This window comes from Arachis hypogaea, chromosome 17, assembly GCF_003086295.3.
Source record: "Arachis hypogaea cultivar Tifrunner chromosome 17, arahy.Tifrunner.gnm2.J5K5, whole genome shotgun sequence".
Taxonomy (NCBI): Eukaryota; Viridiplantae; Streptophyta; class Magnoliopsida; order Fabales; family Fabaceae; genus Arachis; species Arachis hypogaea.
The window spans coordinates 37,001,484-37,022,889 of NC_092052.1; positions in this window are offsets into that span (position 1 = coordinate 37,001,484).

Here is a 21,406-nt window from a genome sequence, read left to right on the forward strand (position 1 = left end):
ACTTAGACATATTTGTGGCTTTAAAAGCAAAAAGGAAATGGCTAGTGGTTGGAAACATTATTCTAGGCTCATTATGGTTGCATGTTCGAAGCTTAATTGCACGGTTTGGTATAGAGCTAGATTGTTTGGGTCTAGGAGAATGTTTGGTCACTTTATTGAGAATTCTAAGGTCATGCCACCCAAATGGAATAATGATAATCAACTTGAAGATGGGTGTGGAAATAAGATATGGGATCCGGGAATATATGAGGATCAATTTTGGGAGCCCATGGTTTGTGAAGAACTCCATCAAGGCTTGAAGATATTAAAATTGAAGAATGGAGCTTATTGGAGATTCAAGCATTGGTGGATGTTCAAGGATAGCTTCAAGCACAAGCCACCTTGAGAGGAGCTCCCCATAAGTCCAACTTAAGGACAATAAACAAAAGTGCTAGGTGGGAGAAAACCCACCATGGTAAAATCCTTTCATTTTCTCTTTTGTATATATTGGTAGAATTAGTTTAATTTCATATTTTGTTTAGTTAGTTAAGTATGTTTGGTAGTTTAAGAATGTTAAATAAGGTTTTATGGTGTTTTGGTAGCTGTTTGGAGGTTTGGAATGCTTGGATTGGTGCAAAAACATAGAAAAATTTTTTGAAAAATAGAGCACCATCCACGCGTACGCGTACATGGCGCGTACGCGCACTTCCAGCATTTTTCGACCATCCACGCGCGCGCGCCATGCGTGCGTACGCGCGGATTGAGAAGTTCCAGCCTCCATACATTTTCCAGAGAGTTGTGCCTGCGCCGCGCCAACGTTGTGCCTTTGGCACAAACCTATTTGCGCGCTCGCGCACATGACGCGTACGCGCCACTCTCGAAATAAGCCATCCGCGCGCGCGCGGCATGCGTGCGTACGCGCGGATTTCCTTCCTTCACCACATTTCTTTTCTTCTCCTCTTTCTATTTCTTTCCTTCTCCTCTCTCCTACCCCTCATCCAACACCTCCAAACACCATGGATAACCATTTATTTTAGTTAGTTAATTAGTTAGTTGGTTAGTTGATTAGCTAGTTTCGGTTTAGTTTTCATTTTATTTTCTCTCTTTTCATCATAAGTGTTGGATTATTGACTTTGTTTACCATACATTGCTGCCCCTTGTTGCCTAAATGCTATTTTAGCATGAGTACTTTTAGATAATCTTTGTTGGATCCTATGATTGAGGTTATATTTTGTTACTTGGTTTTGAGTTCTTCATGCTTACCTTTTGAAAAATACCAAGTGATGAGAATTGTCTTCGAGCTTATAACTCTTTTGAATTGCATGTTGTAGCTAGCCACCATGTGATTTGACCCGTATTCTTTGATTAGGCAATCTCTTGATGGATGATGTTGTGCATTTACCTTAATGCATTGTATTTCATGATTATATCCATCCATATGTTTGACTTGAATGCTTTCATGCTTCTCTAATGCTTGTCTTACCTTACAAGCTTACTTAAAGCATCTCAAGCACACTAGGATAAGCGAAGTGCATGCTTCTTTTGTGACATAGCTTTTATGCTAATGTGTATTCTAAACCGCGCAATTTAGAATTCACACACCTAATATTTCTTAATGTCACACTAATTCACTCACCTCATTCTAGTGATTTACCTCATTCCAACAATGTATGCTTCCTTGCTTTTATATCTTCTCATCTTATGGTGTTATATTTTTGTTTTTCATAACGAATGCACCACAAGCAACCATGGAAGCGGAAGAAAGAACACATAGCAATCCGGAGAGTCGCCGTACCCCCTTGCTCATCTTTGAGTGCACCGAGGACGGTGCAAACTTTTAAGTGTGGGGAGGTCGTCCGACCGGTCGGCGATTTTGGGTGACAAATTTCTAATCCCAACACTTTTGCATTTCATTTTAGGATTTTAGGATTTTTACTTGCATTTTCTTATTTTTGCATATGCATACACAATAAGCTTAGTCAAAATAATGAGAATTTTTCAAGATTTCTATCTATAGGGCATGTCAATTGATTTGAGTGAAAACTTTTCATAGAACTTGCTTGAATTATATATATTATGGATCATGTTTTGAGCTAAGAACACAAGCTTGTGAGACTTGAGCCTAATGATGTGGTTACATCTTATAACCACTTATTTTTCCTTCTTGTGTGTATTATTCTCTTTCTATGATTGTAATCTTTGATTTGTTTGATTCTTTATGTCCATTATTTTGCGTATTCATGCATTTATGTGATTGAGGCCATCATTTCATTTAGCTCACTTACCCAAATAGCCTACCTTTTATCTTCCATTGTTAGCCAAATTTGAGCCTACGATTAACCCACTTGTTCTTAATTTAGCACATTACAAGCCTTAAAGCGAAAAACAATAAATGTCCTTATTTGGATCTTTGATTAGCTTAGGCTAGAGTGTGTGTATCATTCAAGTGTGGGGACCTTGGGACATTGGGCGAATAAAAGGGTCGTTTTGTATTATTATTGTAAATATCGGGAATTGGGTACATGCTCATGTACTGATTAAATGTATAGACCTTATGCATTGGTACTCTTGTATATAGTTTGAAAGAAAGAAAAAAAAATGAGAAAATCAAAAAAAAAAAAATATGAAAAGTATAGAAAAAAAATGGAAAAAGAAAGAAAACGAAAAAGAAAGAAATAAAAAGGGGACAAAATGCCCCAAGGTGAAGCTCAATAAAATCAATGCATAAGTGTTGTGAAATGAAAAAGAAAATGCATGAGTATGTGAAAAAGTGAAGAATGGGTAGCTAGATTAGAACTTAATTGTATAGGATGTCATAGGTTAGGTGGGAAGTTTAAGCTTATCAAAGATTCAAATTTCAAGCTCACTTGACCAAATATGCATCCTACCTTGACCCTAGCCCCATTACAACCAATGAAAAGACCTCATGATACTTGTATGCATGCATGAAATAAATGTTGATTGTTAGAAGAAAAACAAATCTTGGAAAGCATGAAATAGAGGAGAATTGAGTGAATCAACCCTAAACACTTGAGCGAATAGAGTGCAAACACATCCGGTGAGGGTTTGATGCTCAATTACATGTTTTCACCTATGATCATAATTTTCATGCAAGTTTGTAAAAATATTTAATAACTCAATTCAATTGTGGATTAGACTTGCTAGTCCTTAGCCCTTGTGCATATATGTTTCTTGGGAATTGATTTATTTTGACCAAGCACTTGCATTCGTTTAGATAGTTGCATATAGGTAGATTGCATTTAGTTAGTTTCCATTGAATAAATGCCATACCCTTACTTCATTCTTGGCTTAAGCATGAGGACATGCTTGGTTTAAGTGTGGGGAGGTTGACAAACCCCAATTTGACGGTTTATCTTGTATTGAATTTAGGGGATTTTATCACCTTTTACCCACATTTATTCAATGAAATAGCATGGTTTTGTATATTCTCCTTTAATTGTGCTTGAATGTGAAAACATGCTTTTTAGGACTCAAAATAGCTAAATTTAATTCACCTTGATTCTATTAGATGCCTTGATATGTTTGTTAAGTGATTTAAGGTTTAGGAGGCAAAGATTGGATCAAGGGAATGAAGAAAGAAAGCATGAAAAGTTGGAGAACTCATGAAGAAATGGAAGAACCGGAAAGCTGTCAAGCCGACCTCTTCGCACTTAATCGGCCATAACTTGAGCTACAGAGGTCCAAATGATGCAGTTCCAGTTGGGTTGGAAAGCTAACATCCGGGGCTTCGAAAAGATATAAGATTTGCCATAGTTGCTACACGTATGGTGGCGCGCACGCGCAAAGTACGCGCACGCGCCGTTGCTGCCACCTAGCTCACTTAAAGCAAAACGTGGCCAACGAATTCTAAAGCCTTGTCGGCCCAATCCAACTCATTTCTGATGCTATTTAACCCAAGGAGTGAAGAGGGAAACATGTGTTAGTTACCAATAGTTTAGTTTAGCTTTGTAGTTAGTTTCTAGAGAGAGAAGCTCTCACTTCTCTCTAGAATTAGAATTAGGTTTAGTTTTTAGATCTAGGTTTTAATCTTTGCTTTCTTCTACTTCTACCTTTCAATTCTTTGTTGTTACATTCACCATTCTTCTATTCTTTTGTTGTAATTTCCTTTATGTTGTTCTTATGTTTTGTTGTAGATCTAGTATTGTTCCTTCTACTTTCTTCCAATTCAATAAGAGGTAATTCATAATAATTGTTCTTCTTTGCTTTTCTATTGTTGATCTCTTGCCTTTGTAGTTGTAGATTCCTTTAATTCTTGCAATTAATAATGTTTACTTCTATTACACTCTATGTGTTTGTTGAAATGCCTCTTTTAGTTTTAGTGTAGATTTTGTTCCTCTTGGCTATGGTAGAGTAATTAGTGACGCTTGAGTTATCTAATGTCTTTGTTGATTGATAATTAGAAGTTGCTAATTGATTTAGATACCACTAAAGCTAGTCTTTCCCTTGGGAGTTGGCTAGGACTTGTGGAATCAAGTTGATTCATCCACTTGACTTTCCTCCATTATTAGAGGTTAACTAAGTGGTAGCAATGGACAATTGTGGTCACAATCGAGGAGGATAACTAGGATAGGACTTCTAATTCTCACAACCTTGCCAAGTGCTTTTTAGTTGTTAGTTTATTTTCATTGTCATTTACATTTCATGTCTCTTATCCCAAAACCCCAAAATACAATCCATAACCAATAACAAGACACTTCATTGTAATTCCTAGGGAGAACGACCCGAGGTTTAAATACTTCGGTTTATAGAATTTAGGGGTTTGTTACTTGTGACAAACAAATTTTTGTATGAAAGGATTATTGTTGGTTTAGAAGCTATACTTTACAACGAGATTTCAATTGTGAATTCTAAACCGTCAAAAATCCATTTATCACCGACCTTCGAGCTTTGTGGTAATCTGAGCTTTACTCCAAGAGGATGTCCAATCGCGTAGAGCTTTGAGCAAGAAATAGGGAGGAGTGTACCTGCAAAGGCACTCTGAAGTTTAAGTTAGTATTGAGAATTCAATGTCCCTAAAGGAGAAGATGTCATATCTCTTATAGGTGGAGTACTATTGGTCCGTTATGCTTTTCTTTTATTGTCTGAATTGAAGAATAATAATAAGACTTAATGGGTGATGATGTCTGGTCTGACGTTATGATTCTGATATGTAGGCCGTTGAATTGGGTTTGTAACATGTAACGCCGATCTGAGTTTTATTTAGCCGAGTTATGAGTCATTATGCCGAGTTATGACCTGTAATTTGTAATGGTTGGATCAAGTTATATATTAAATAGTATTTTACTTTGTTAATTAGGTACTCATAAATTATGCTTGTATATATAAATTGTTAGAGTATATTTATTAGGGTAAATGTATCTAATACTCTTGTATATATATGGATGAAAGTAATAACAAAGACAATAAAATTTTTCATTCCTCAGTTATTTTTTTTTCTTTTCAGAACCTTCCTCTCATATAGGGGTGGCAACACTACCCGAACCCACAGGTACCCACCCCGCCCCTACCCGCTCGGGGCGGGTAATTACCCGCCCCCGCACCGGGGCGGGTTTTTGTGCGGGGCGGGGCGGGGTCGGGTTTAGGTTAAACCCGCCCCTACCCGCCCCGGTGTATATAATATATATATAAATATATATATATTTTAATATATAATATATGTAACATATATAAAATAATTAGTAAAATAATTAATAATATTATATCATATATAAATTTTTACTTTAGTTTATGTTATGTATGTAAATGGTGGTTATATAATTTTTAAAGTTTTATTTTATTTGTTGGATTTAATAATTATACGAGCGGGTAGGGGCGGGGCGGGTACCCGCAGGAGCGGGTTAGGATTTAACATTTTACTACCGGCGGGTAGGGCGGGGCGGGTTTCATGCGAGTTTTTTGTAGGGAGGGGCGGGGTCGGGTAGAGCAAAAACCCGCCCCTACCCGCCCCGTTGCCATCCCTACTCTCATATGATGTTTACTCCACTGTTTCACCACAGGTTTGAACAGATTTTTATCATGGTACGGTGAGCATGGAGCTCACATCAAAGTGTAAATCTTTCACGACATATGAGAACTTGTAGTGAGAGTAGCTCGTGAAAGATGGATCTTGATAAAATTGTGAAAGAATAGGAAAAGAATAGATGAAGAAATTTTATTGATTGTTGATTGATTGAATTGTATTGAAGTGAAATGTATTGTAAACTATGAGGTAAAACTAAATATATATAGAGCATTGTCCTATGAAAGATAAAAGCAAATAAAGATAAGATAAGAACAACTAAAGATAAGATAAAGATAAGACAAGATAAGATAATAAAGACTAAAATTGTAATTGAATTTATGTATTCTGTTGGGCTGAATTTGTGGGCCACGAGACTTCTTTATCATTGTCATGGGCTAAGGTGGAAGAGTAGTTTAATATGCCCCCTGCAAGCTGGTGGATGGAAGATGTCAATAATCCACAGCTTGGATAACTTCCGATGAAATTGTTGAGCGTCTGATGTGGTGACGCGGAGGAAGATGCGTGCAGCAAAAATATAAAAGGAGATGCTGTGCTTGAGCAGCAATCTTCAAAAAATGCGTTCAGTGGAGCTTGAGCTGCTGGCAGCAAAAATATAAAAGGAGATACTGTTCTTGAGCAGCGATCTTTAAAAAATATGAAAAAAAATAAGCGCGTAGAGCGCAATAAGATTGATCTTTAGAGGGCGCGTATGGCGCAATAGGAGTGGTCTTCAGAGGGCGCATAGAGCACAATAAAAGAGGGCACGTAGAGCGCAATAAAAGTGCAGATGGAACTGCTAAAACAGAATGCAGATTAAACTGCTGAAACAAAATGTAGACATGACTGCTGAAACAGAATGCAGACAGAACTACCGAAAAAATGCGCAGATGAAACTACCGGAAGAAGGCGCAGATAGACCATAGTGACTATTCCATGAATGATAGTTGTTTCCTGTTAGAACAGGGATAACCAAGACTGATGTTGGATTTTTACTTGGGTGGATGTAATATAGATTGGTTGAATTCTGAGCTAAATTATTCATTGTAGGAGGAGGTTGAAAAAGAAGTAGGGTGATTTATCACCGGAAAGATGATAGCTTATGTATCCTTTTCAAGGAGGATACAAAGGCTCTAATACCATGATAAAATTGTGAAAGAATAGGAAAAGAATAGATGAAGAAATTTTATTGATTGTTGATTGATTGAATTGTATTGAAGTAAAGTATATTGTAAACTATGAGGGTAAAACTAAATATATAGAGCATTGTCCTATGAAAGATAAAAGTAAATAAAGATAAGATAAGAACAACTAAAGATAAGATAAAGATAAGACAAGATAAGATAATAAAGACTAAAATTGTAATTGAATTTATGTATTCTGTTGGGCTGAATTTGTGGACCATGAGACTTCTTTATCGTTGTCATGGGCTAAGGTGGAAGAGTAGTTTAATAGATCTGACCAATTTATTGATCAATGACAATAAATGAAGCAGCAGAGGTGATGAATCTAGATACGCAAAGTTTTACTACAGCAGATTTCTAAAACTTTTGCGAAGATGATGGCTCAGTTTCAAGCTTTCCAAGCCACTTCCAAATCTAACACCAACCTTATTCAAGATCTTTCAAGTTGTTACTACATTCACCCACCTAGGTAAGACATTTAGAATCGCTCTCACAACCATTTCACTGGCCACACTGAACTACCACACCTATTCTGTCTAAAATTGAAGAATAAAATTAAATTAATTAATGGCACGTTGCTCAAACCAGAATTTGTATGATGCTTGGGACCGTTGGAACACATTTGTGCGGTCATGGCTACATGGATCATTGAGTCCAGAAATTTTACAAAGTGTACTGTAGTGCGATAATGCACACGAACTGTGGAAGGACCTCAAACATCAATTTGATGAGGGTGATCTATTTTGGATTGCTGAGCTTGAGGAGGATTTGTTTAGCACAAAGTAAGGTGAGTTATACATCACCTCTTACTATACAAAAATGAGAGGGATGTGGGAAGAACTAGACAAATTCAGACCCATACCAACTTGTGCTTGCTTGAGTAATTATAGCGGTGGATTAGACATAATGAGGAAATATAGGTTGCAGTCTTATATGATTCATTTTCTTAGAGGTTTAAATGACTAATATGCAAGTGTGCGCTTCCATATTATGTTGCTTAAACACCTTCCAGATGTGAATACTGCTTTTTCTCTACTTCTTCAACAAGAGAGACAAATGATGTATCTCATTGAACTAGATTCTAGAATGCTAGTGAATGATGCTCACACTAAACCTATAAGTAAAAGAGAGACATACCAGACTAGGCAAGGCAGTGCCAAATTTGTCAATACTGGAGCTGAAAGAGGCCAATTTGGGGCCAACAATATCAGAGGAAGAGGAAGAGGGCGTGGTAAAAGTGGTAGAGTTACTACTAGAGAAGCTCCCAAACTTTGCTCTTATTGTGAAAAACAAGGTGACGAACGGATTTTTGACAGTTTAGAATTTCACTAAAGTAATCACGTTGCAAGTATAGTTTCTAAACTAACAATAATCCTTTCATACAAAAACTTGTTTGTCACTAAAGCAAACCCAATAAAAATAAACCGAAGTATTTAAACCTCGGGTCATCTCTCAAGGAATTACAGGGAGGTGTATTTATTATTGGTTATGAGATTGTATCTTTTTGGGTTTTTGAAAGGTTGAACAAGGAATGTAAATTGCGAGAAAGTAAATTAATAATTAGAAAAACTCTTGGCAAGGTATGAGAACTAGACGTCCTATCCTAGTTATCCTTATCAATTATGATGAGAATTGTTCATTGCTCCCACTTAATTAACCCTTACCGAATAAAGAAAAGTCAAGTGGACTAATCAATTTGATTCTTCAAGTCCTAGTCAACTCCTAAGGAAAGACTAGCTTTAGAGGAATCCAAGTCAACCAGCAACATTCAATTATCAATCAACAAAGGAGTTTGATAACTCAAGAGTCTCCAATTACTCAACCAAAACCAAGAATCATTAAAATCTAACTTAAAATCCAACCAAGCATTTTGTCAAACACTTGGAAGGCATAACATAAAAATATAGAAGAGTAATAGGGAATGTAAAATCTAAAACAACCAATTGAAAGCACCAATAACATAAAAATAATCATAAATATCTGAAATACCTCAAATTGCATTAATATAGAAAATCAAGTCTAACATTGGAAGGTTCAAAAATCAAATTGGAAAAGAAGAGAATCAACAAGAATAATAGATAGACCAAAGTACTAGAACAAATAAAAATAGAAGAGAAACTAAATTAAAGGAACATTGAACCTGGAATTGAGAAGAAATAAACCTAAACTAAGAGAAATCCTAAAACTTAGAGAGAGGAGAGAGCCTCTCCCTCTAGAAACTACATCTGAAACCTAAAATTATGAATGAATGATTGATTGATTGATGTGTGATTTCACTATTCTGCAGCTTCTATTTTGTGTTTTTGGGCTTGGAATTGGGCCAAAAAGGAGCCCAGAAATCACCCCCAGTGCTTTCTGCAACTTTCTGCACGTGGTGCATGTCACGCGTACGCGTAGGTCACGCGTGCGCGTCATTTGGCGAATTTTCTTGTCACGCGTACGCGTTAGTCATGCGTACGCGTCGCTCGTCTTCTGCGCTAGGCACGCGTACGCGTCACCCATGCGTGCGCGTCGCTGCCAGCTTCTCAAAACTTCATTTTTCATGTTCCATTCCACTTTTGCATGTTTCCTTTTCATCCTCTAAGCCATTCCTGCCCTCTAAAGCCTGAAAATACTCAACACACAGATCATGACATTGAATGGTAATAAAGGATAATTAAAATTAATAGTTTAAAGGTCTAGGAAACATGTTTTCAACTATATCACAGAATAAGGAAGGATTCATAAAACCATGCAAAATATATGAATAAGTGAGCAAAGAATTGAAAAAAACCACTCAAATTAGCACAAGATAAACCATAAAATAGTGGTTTATCAATCTCCCCACACTTAAACATTAGCATTTCCTCATGCTCAACTCAAAAGAAACTGAAAAAGAGTGAAGGTAGAATGGTGGAACCTATTTATAACTCAAGCTTCCTACATGCATCATGCTATTCTAATTACTATCTGTCTATATATATAAGCATACATGTGGTCAGATTTAGTCAAATTTTCAAGGAATCATATATGCATAACCAAGGACTAAATCAAAACACATTCACAATTGAGTTGAGTCAAACAAAAGAGTTCACAAACTTGCAAGACAAGCAATAATCAAATATGGATATATGGAAATGAGCTATTGAACCCTCACTGAAATTGTATATATACTCTAATCACTCAGTATTTGGGGTTAAACCACTCAAATATCCTCTAATCATGCTTTCTAAAATTTTGTTCTTCATCTAACCAATCAACAAATATTTAATGTACAAATACAAACATGATGAGGTCTTTTCAAGGTTGTAATGGGGTTAAGGCAAGGGTGAGGATATATGTATGGCCAAGTGATCTATAAATTGAATTCTTGACTAGCCTAAGTTCTCACCTAACATACACATACTCTATGTACTTCTAAAATCATGCCTAGCTACCCATAATTTCCACTTTTGCATCACACACTCATGTACCAAATTATCTTTAATTTTATCATATATGCATTGATCTTTTATTAAACTTAACACTGGGGTAGTTTTGTCCCCTTATTTATTTATTTAATTATAGGAATTTTTTTTTTTGTAAAAATAAACATAACATATCAATGCACATGAGTTTTTAATTTTTCTGGTCTCACATGAGTATGCACCCAAATTCCCAATACTTTTGTCAATAAAACACAGCACACTTTCATCAACCCAAGTTCCCATAGTTTTTCACACTTAACTGATACACAATCTCTATCTTAAGCTAACCAAAGATTTAATTTGGGGTAATTAATTTGTTTTTTCTGCTTAAGGTTAGTGATGTGGTAAAATACAGAATAAATGGGGATTAAAAGGCTTAAAATGGCAAACAAGGTTGATTGAAAGGGTAGGCTATTTGGGATAAGTGAACTAATGACAAATAATGGCCTCAATCATATGCAAGCATGTAAATATACTAAATAGTGGACATATAGAATGGAACAAAGTAAAGTCTGTAATCATAGTGAAGAAACACACAAAAATAAAATATTATGGTTAAATAATGTAACCATGCAATTAAGCTCAAAAACTCACGGGTTGTGTGTTCTTAGCTCAAAATCATATTCCAGTTATGTATATCATGCAAGTAAAAATAAAAAGTTTTAACTCAAATCAATGTGAATCTTTAAATGCCTTTCCTTTAAATAATTATATTCCTTGAGAATTTCATAAATTGACCAACATTTATTACTATGTATACTAAATGAAATGCTGTGACTATGAAAACTAAAAGTTTTTAGTTTACTTCCTATTTTTAATCAAACCAAATTCTCATATGCTAAAAGGGTAAACTAAGCTCAATAATCCATATTTTTCTATATCACAACTAATAGACTAAAGGTGCAATTCAAGCTAAATACCTAAGATATATACAGCCCAAAGTGCAAAATATAACAAAGTAAAAATAAACAAAAGTACAGTAAAATAGAAATGTCCAAGTAATAAAAGAAAAAAAATAAAATAAAAGAAAAGAAAATAAATCAAAAAGAAAATAAAGCAAAATAGGATAAAAGGTCTAAAATAGTTCACCAAAAATAGAATCCGCTAGAGATGGCGACCTCCCCACACTTATATCACAGCATCGTCCTCGATGCTCAGTCAAGCTCAGTGTGAAGGGCCATCGCCTCCTGAAGGGTGTGCTGCTGCTGGCTCTGTGGGCTCTGGCTGGGTAGGGGCTTGTGGCTCTGCCGGCTGCTCAAGCTGAGGCTCCTCGTGCTGTGCCTACTGCTGGTCCTCCTCCTGTGCAACCTCCTCCTGCTCATCGTCGTCCTCCTCAGAGTGCTCAGAGGGTGTGTCAGGCTCGGAGGGGATGTCAGTATACCCAGTCCTCATCATCAGCTTCAGATGCTCATAGCGTCGCTTGTTGCGATGCTCAGACTGCTCAATACACCGCTGAGTGCGGTGCTCCATCTGATCAATGCGCTCAAAGAGGCAGTGCACTAGATGGTAGATGGGTTGGGAAGCGGAAGATAGTGCTGTGGATGCGGGAGGTGCAGCAGGAGCTGAAGGTGCTATGGAGGATGTGGCCGCGTCAGTAGAGGCAGTAAGAGAAGGTGGTCTGTGGCCTAAAGCTTCGAACCGCTTGCTGTGTGGAATAATCTTTTTACAGTCGGCAGCCAGTGGCTTCTCATCCTCAAGCTCCCAAGGCACCTCAGCTCGGCGGGCCATCTGGGTAATCAGATAGGGAAATGGCAGAGTGCCTCGAACGTGAACCCTAGCCATGTACTTCCTGATGAACCGTGGAAGGTACAGGTCATTGCCTTTTATAACGCACCAGATGAGAATGATCATAGCAGGTGGCACCTCTGACTCGTGAGTGCTCGGCATAACATAGTTACTCAGTATTTGTTGCCATAGCCAAGCCTCATCATTAAGATAGATAATCTTGATGCCCTTTTAAGTTACCGTCGACTTACCCATAGCCCAGGAAACAGCAGGATCAATGGCTATGGTGCGCCTCACAGCATCCCAATCAAAGCTCATAAACTGAATGGACTCCTCAGCCTTCTGATAACCATCTGGCTCGTCTGATTTAGGCTGGAAATTAAGGATATCCTCTATGGCCTCCTCAGTAACCAAGATCTGTTTTCCTCTTAGCTGTACTGCATCCAGGTTCGTCTTGTAATAGTTGCAGTAGAATTCACGGACCTAGGACACGTTAACCTCTGTCAGATTTCTCTCCAGAAAGACCCAACCTCTCTGTTTAATCTGCTCGACAGTGTACTTCTATAATTCAGTTGGTATTCTGAGAGTCTTTTCCAAATAGAGGTGTCTCTTTTTTGCAAAAGTAAAAAATTTTAGTTCATAGTAGAGGTTTGCAAATTTAACTTGGTCAAAAGCAGACACTAGTTGATCCTCTTTTTCCTGTGGAGTGAAGTTCTTCTCACGCCAGGATTCATCCCCTAGAATATCTGATAGAGCAACAGATGACTGTCCTCTTTTCCTCTCACCCGTGCTGGATTTAGCCTTGCCTTTTTCTTTCGGATCAGACATCCTGAAAAACAGAAATCCTAGGATACAGATTAACAATTAAAGCAGAGGAAGGAAAAGCAGGTAAGAAGCAAGCAGACATGAAGCAAGAAACAAAAGGAGATGGAGGCACACTCATGAGTTGACATAAAGAAACGAATTCTTGGAATGCAAGAAAATAGAATGCAGACAACAATCAGAACAAAAATCAAGAATTCCTGCAATAATAATAAGAAGCTTGTTTGCTAAGCAACAACAGGTAGCATGCCTTAAAAGGAACCTAAAAGGGTTAAAAGAGTTAGTTTAAACTTAAAAGAAAAGTTAGAAAGTCAATTAAGTTAAGAGTTAGAAAAGTGTAAAGAAGTTAGTGGCCTGGAAATGTTGTTCTTAATCAAAAGAAGTGGGAAAAGGGTTTAGAACAAGCAAGCTCACAGTCAGCATACAATGCAAGTTATTGATGATAAAACATGTAAATGAGAGAAACATGAAAAGGATCAAAATTATCAATAATGGATTGTAATAGAAAGGGAACCAAAAAGGAATGGGAATGCTAACCCACCACCTCATGAATTGGCTTTAGGTTAAACCAAATAAAGCACAATGCAAAAGTACCAAAGTCAATTCAAGAGAGGAAGTTAAGGAAAACAGTTTTCAGAAAAATTGGGCAGCATGCCGGCAGTAAAAGGAACGTTCTCGGAGAATCAAACAGCAGAATCATCAAGCCATATGAATACCGTAAGTGTCAGGCAGCATGAAGAACAAGAATTTAAACGAATCAGGCATCATAAAGAAAAATAGAAAACTCAATTTAAACAATTCATATGTCCTATGAATTCATTAACAATTGAAAACACCAAAACCAAATGTAAATCCATAAGAATGAAACAAATGAGCCCACAAGATAGCAATAGGCAAGTAATCCATCACCAAATCAAACATATGCAGCAAGCAAAGGATTACAAAATATTAACATTGGCATTACTGCAACATAGATAAAAAATTGTGTATCCAAAAGAGTAGCCAGTAGCATCAATAAATCAATTTAGCACCATAGTAAGTCAATGAAACATTAACAGAGCATGAACAGCAAGTTAAACCCATATAGCAGCATCAAGTAGAGTAAGTTGAAAATCAGATAATTCAAATAGCAAGAACGGAGCACTTATCAGACCTAAATCTACTAACCACATCCTAGCTACCTAACCACCTAAAATCCACTAAGAGCATGCATCTCTAACTATCTTAATTTGAACAGAATTTAAAGAAGCAGACTAACTTAATTGAACAGAGTGATGAACTTGAAATGCAGGGGTGGAGGTAGTGAAACCTGGGAGGTTTTGTGACAAAATTGGAAAGGAAGGGGAATGGTAGTGATGGCCGGAGATGGCAGCGGCACGGCGGTGGAGGGGCTGTTCGCGGCGGTCTTGGGGTCGGCGGGAGGGCAGGGTTGAGAAAGGAGGAATAAGGAGAAGAAGAGGAGAAGAGAGGAGGGAAGAGTGAGGGGTGGTTGGCGGCGGTCGGTGTCGCCGGTGGTGGTGCGGTGCGAGGGTGATGGTGGTGAGGGGTGGTTATGGAGGAAAAGGGGGAAATTGGAACGTTGAGGGAGGAGGGGGAAGAAAGGGGCACATGAAGGAGTTACAATTCTCGCATCAGGGGGGTTAATAAAATCAAATCCATGCGTACGCGTGGATCACGCCTGGGCGTGGATGGGGGAAAAGTGCATTGACGCGTAAGCATCGTAGACGCGAATGCGTGTACGAGGATAAATGAAGATGACGCGTACGCGTGAGGCACGCGTACGCGTTGACCAAAATTGTGCTAAACGCACGATTCCAGCGTCGTTTTGGCGCAACTCTCTGTTCAGATTGAAGGGGGCTAAGATTTTCCGTGCGACGCGTGCGCGTTGCGCACACCCACGCGTGGTGTGCGAGAGTTGAAATTGATGTGTACGCGTGACTTGAATTGTGCTTATAGCGCACCAGCTGCATGATTCCATCATGACTTTTTGTTCGTTTGATGGAAACGCCAAAGTGATATCGACGCCTACGCGTGGCCTACGCGCACGCATGGGGTGGCTTCTTCTCTTTTTTTTATGCAGTATGCAGAATGCAAAATGCAGATACTGATGCAGACATTATGAATGAACACTAAGAAAAATAGAATAAAATAAAACTAAGAATAAAACAAAACAAAATAAAACTAAGACTGAAAAAGAACGATGATACCATGGTGGGTTGTCTCCCACCTAGCACTTTTAGTTAAAGTCCTTAAGTTGGACATTTGGGGAGCTCCCTGTCATAGTGGCTTATGCTTGAACTCATCCCGGAATTCCCACCAATATTTGCGATTCCAATAACCTCCGGGGTCCCAAACTAGACACATAAAGCCTTCGAGCAAGTTAAAGCAAGTGACAAAGCTCCAGGAGTGTTGATTGTCAGAATGAATTCCGGGGTCCCAAACCTTGCTTTTGCACCCGTCTTCGCTTTGATCTACATTGTTCCAACCAGGTGGTATGCAATCTGAATTCTCATTGAGATACCCAATCATCTTCTGAGACCCATTCAATCGAGCTCTATACCAATCCTTGTACTTCAATTTGGAGCGTGGAACCATATTGAACCTTGCATGCCAACTCCTATCACTAACTATCTCCCTCTTACTCTTAAAGCCACAAAGAGCTCTAAGCTGACCATATGTTTCAAGCAAACCATATTCAAGTGGGAACGTAAGGGTTGAGGATAAGGATTTTACCCACTTAAATGTTGTATTGGATGGTAATGGCCTTGGGAGAGGTGTTTCCAATGGTCTTGCAAGCTCCACTCCCTTGTACTCTTTTATGAATTCTTCCACCTCCTTGCAAACCTCTTCAACTGCAACCGCATCTTGATCAAAATCTTCTACTTCTTCCCCATCACTCAAGTCATAAGTTGGAGGTTGAGAAAAGTTTACCTCCACATCATCTTCATATTCACTTGGGAAAGGTTCTTCAAGCTCAAGGGGTTCAATTGCGGATGCAAGTTCATCACTAGGAGAGATTGATTCATGATCATCATCACCAAGGGAACTTGCTCTCGGATCTATTCCGTCCAATTCTTCATAAGGTACATGCCTTGGAGGTTGTGCACTATCCTCCTCAACATCAATTTCAAACTTTTTGGCAGAATTCTCTATAGCTCTAGATTCCCATTGAGGTTTAGCATCTCCTAGGTCTTCAACCACATCTTCTTCTTCGATAATTACGGCTTCCTCCAATTGCATAAGTTTGACGATTTAGAATTTTACTAAAGTAATCACGTTGCAAGTATAGTTTCTAAACCAACAATAATCCTTACATACAAAAACTTATTTGTCACTAAAGCAAACCCAATAAAAATAAACTGAAGTATTTAAACCTCGGGTCGTCTCTCAAGGAATTGCAGGGAGGTGTATTTATTATTGATTATGAGATTGTATCTTTTTGGGTTTTTGAAAGGTTGAACAAGGAATGTAAATTGCGAGAAAGTAAATTAATAACTAGAACAACTCTTGACAAGGTATGAGAACTAGACGTCCTATCCTAGTTATCCTTATCAATTATGATGAGAATTCTTCATTGCTCTCACTTAGTTCACCCTTACCGAATAAAAGAAAGTCAAGTGGACTAATCAATTTGATTCCTCAAGTCCTAGTCAACTCCTAAGAAAAGACTAGCTTTAGAGGAATCCAAGTCAACCAGCAATGTTCAATTATCAATCAACAAAGGAGTTTGATAACTCAAGAGTCTCCAATTACTCAACCAAAACCAAGAATCATAAAATCTAACTTAAAATCCAACCAAGCATTTTGTCAAACACTTGGAAGGCATAACATAAAAACATAGAAGAGTAATAGGGAATGTAAAATCTAAAACAACCAATTGAAAGTACCAATAACATAAAAACAATCATAAATATCTGAAATACCTCAAATTGCATTAATATAGAAAATCAAGTCTAACATTGGAAGGTTCATAAATCAAATTGGAAAAGAAGAGAATCAACAAGAATAATAGATAGACCAAAGTACTAGAACAAATAAAAATAGAAGAGAAACTAAAATAAAGGAACATTGAACCTGGAATTGAGAAGAAATAAACCTAAACTAAGAGAAATCCTAAAACTTAGAGAGAGGAGAGAGCCTCTCCCTCTAGAAACTACATCTGAAACCTAAAATTATGAATGAATGATTGATTGATTGATGTGTGATTTCACCATTCTGCAGCCTCTATTTTGTGTTTTTGGGCTTGGAATTAGGCCAAAATGGAGCCCAGAAATCACCCCCAGTGCTTTCTGCAACTTTCTGCACGTGGTGCATGTCACGCGTACGCGTAGGTCACGCGTGCGCGTCATTTGGCAAATTTCCTTGTCACGCGTACGCGTCAGTCATGCGTACGCGTTAGTCACGCGTACGCGTCACTTGTCTTCTGCGCTAGGCACGTGTACGCGTCACCCATGCGTGCGCATCGCTGCCAGCTTCTCAAAACTTCATTTTTCACGTTCCTTCCACTTTTGTATGTGTCCTTTCCATCCTCTAAGTCATTCCTGCCCTATAAAGCCTGAAAACACTCTACACACAGATCACAGCATCGAATGGTAATAAAGGATAATTAAAATTAACAGTTTAAAGGCCTAAAAAACATGTTTTCAACTATATCACAGAATAAGGAAGGATTCGTAAAACAAATGAAATTATATGAATAAGTGAGCAAAGAATTGAAAAAAACCACTCAAATTAGCACAAAATAAACCATAAAATAGTGGTTTATCACAAGGTCACTTGATGGATACATGTTAGTAGAAGCATGGTTTCCCACCACATTTGTGGCCAAATCATTTTAATGGAGTACCATTTTCAGCTAATTCAATGAACTCAGTGATAGTTGCGAGTAATGCAGAATGCAACCTCACACTTATTATCCAAAATAAAGGCAAGTTTGGATGGGATAATCTCGAATAGACAGAAAGAAACACTTATTGAACTATTCTAACAACACAAAGAACCTCTTCGTGATGGAAATTTTGCAACCATTCATACTCCTTCAGCCGGTATATTTTATCTCATTTTTCTTTCCGGTTATTGAATTCCTAAGATTGGATTTTAGATACTGGGGCAACTACTCATATTTGCTTTAGTCTTAAACATTTTTATTCTATTAAACATATTGGTCCAATTAAAATTGTCATGCCAAATGGTTTACAATCTTATGTGGAATAGTTATCTTGTCAGCTGGTTTTTATTTGACTGAGGTTCTATATGTGCCAAGTTTTAAATGCAAATGTGCCACGTTTTAAATGCAATCTCATTTCTATTTCAAAAGTTACTAATGCCTTATTTGTTGTTTTATGTTCAATACTCATAATTGTGAGATTTAGGAGCAGCCTACCTTAAGGATGATTGGAATTGCTGATCAAAAGCGGGAGCTGTATATAATGAATACTCAAGTAAAGATGGTTGTTAACATTAGCAAATTAGAAGAAAAGATTTTGAATTTTATGACAGAAGAACAGGACATACATACTTCACACACTTCACAGAGTGTTTTTTGGTATTATAGGTTAGACCATATTTCTTTTAATAGATTACAATAATTAGGAAAAATGCATCCATTCCTCTATGTCCAAAAAATGATGTACCATGTGATCCATGTCATTTTGCAAAACAGAAGAGGTAACCTTTTGCTAATAGTTTGGGTAAATCTGAATTTCCTTTTAATTTGATTCATGCTGATATTTGAGAGCCTATTGCCACACCATCTACTTTTGGCCATAGATATTTTTTAACCATTGTTGAGGATAGGAGTTGGTTTACTTGAATTTTCTTTATGAAAAATAAATCTAAAACTTGCTCTCTTTTAGAGAATTTTGTTGAAATGATCTACACACAAAAGAAAATCATGGTAAAAGCCATTAGAACTAATGATAGCCAGAAATTTTTTATGACTTCTTTCTATCAAAAAAAGAAATTTTACATCAAAGAAGCTGTGTGAGGCAAAATAGAATTGTTGAAAGAAAGCATCAAGATATTTTAAATGTAGCTAGGGCTCTCATATTTCACTATAAGATTTTTGTTTATTTGTGACAGTTTTTTCTCTTATTTGTGGAGGTTTATAACCCCATCGAATGGTTTGTGAAAATTTTTAAAACTCCCAAAATTTGAGGTGCCACGAGATCTTTTGTGGGGGGTTTTTAAAAAATCTTCACAATCTATTCAGTGGGAATTTTGTGTGTATTTAGTGGGGATTTTATAGTGGATTTTTGTGACCTTTTTAAATCACTTTTGTGACAGTTTAAAATCCCCCACAAATTTGCTTCTAACTTTACAAATTATTTTTGACATTATGTAGTCGCTCATGCTATTTACATTATTAATAGATTAATAGAGTATCCCAAGTTGCATTCAAATACAGCCCATATCAGATTCTTAATGGCAATATTTTAGAGTTAACTTCTCTAAAGATTTTTTATTATTTAGCCTTTGCTTCCAATTTATATGATCATCGAAAGGAATTGGATCATAGAACACGAAAATGTGCCTTTCTTGGATATAAATTAGGGACAAAATGTTATATTTACTTGATATTAAAACCAAAGAAGTTGTTTCCTGAAATGTTATTTTTTATAAATCCTATTTTCCTTTCAAAGAGATTTTATCTTCAAATGATCAATCTTTAGGAATTAAAAATTTGTACTCTCAAATCTGTACTCTCAAAATTCTATTTTTCTTATCTTGAAATGAATTTCCATTCGAATCCTTTTTGCAGTAGTGAAACATCAAATAAATTGCTTAATTTGGACACTCTTTTTAATTTCAAAAACAATTCACTGAACAAGATCAAGGGACTTGCATTTTAATAAAGAAATTCTGGTTTCTGAATCTCATGCACCTGCATCTAATTCTTATGCATCATCCTCTCCTAATTCTCACTCACTTGAACTTGCAAATCATGATTTTTCTCTTGGCCAACATTCCATTTTATAAGCAAATAATTTGAATCCTGCTGCATCATTGAGTAATCCAAATAACACTACATCTGAGGTTAATGAACTTAGAAGATCATGCAAGCAAAGAAAACAGCCATCCTATTTGTAAGAGTACCATTGCATGCAAGTCAATGTTTCGGTTCAACAATCTCCAACTTTCTTTGAAGTGAAGTATCTAATCTCTGACTATGCATCTTACAACACACTGTCAATAAGGCATAAAGTTTTTCAATGGCTATATCCTCCACCACATAACCAAAAAGTTATGAAGAGGACATCCTCTATGATTGCTAGCGTAAGGCAATAAATGCTGAATTGAAGGCTCTTGAGGAGAATAAAACATGGAAACTAACTTTTCTTCCTTTTGAAAAGAAGGAAATGAATTGCAAATGGGTTTTTAAACCAAGTTCAAACCTAATGGTGAAGTAGAACACCACAAGGCAAGGCTCGTTGCTAGAGGCTTCCCTTAGACTGCAGGTTTCGACTACTTTGATATCTTTAAACCAGTTATCAAACTCATTAATTTTAAGAATGCTTTTGGCTATTGTTGATATTAAAGGATGGTATGTCCACCAGTTGGACGTCAATTCTGATTTTTTTCATGGAGATTTACCAAAAGAGATGTATATAAAACCTCCATTAGGATTGGCAGTGCCAGCTGGTTCAGTTTGTAAGCTAGAGAAATCGTTATACGACTTAAAACAGGCTAATAGACAGTGGCATCATCAGAAGTTGTGTTGTGTTCTCGTTGACAATGGATATACTCAATCAAAATAAGTTGTTTGTTCACTAAACTATCTGATTCAGGCTTCATATGTATCCTTGTTTATGTGGATGACCTAGTTTTAGCAGGAGATGATCGGAGAGAAATTACAAGGATTAAATAGGTCCTGGATAACAAATTTAAAATTAAGAATCTTGGCGAATCAAAATTTTTTTCTTGGTTTGGAAATTGCCAAAAATCAACAGGGGATTGCCATGTATCAACGCAAATATACACTTGACTTTCTTGATGAATTTGGATTGATGCATGCAAAACTAACCTCCACGCCAATAGATTATACAACTCATCTATCTAAATCTTCAAGAACTCCTCTTGATGATGTTGCCTTTATAGACGGCTAATTGGACATTTAATTCACCTCACTAATATACCAATATATGGCCGGATATATGCTTTACAGTTGGCAAGCTCAGTCAATTTCTAGATTGTGCCACAACAAAATATTTCCAAGCCCCATGTACTTCGAT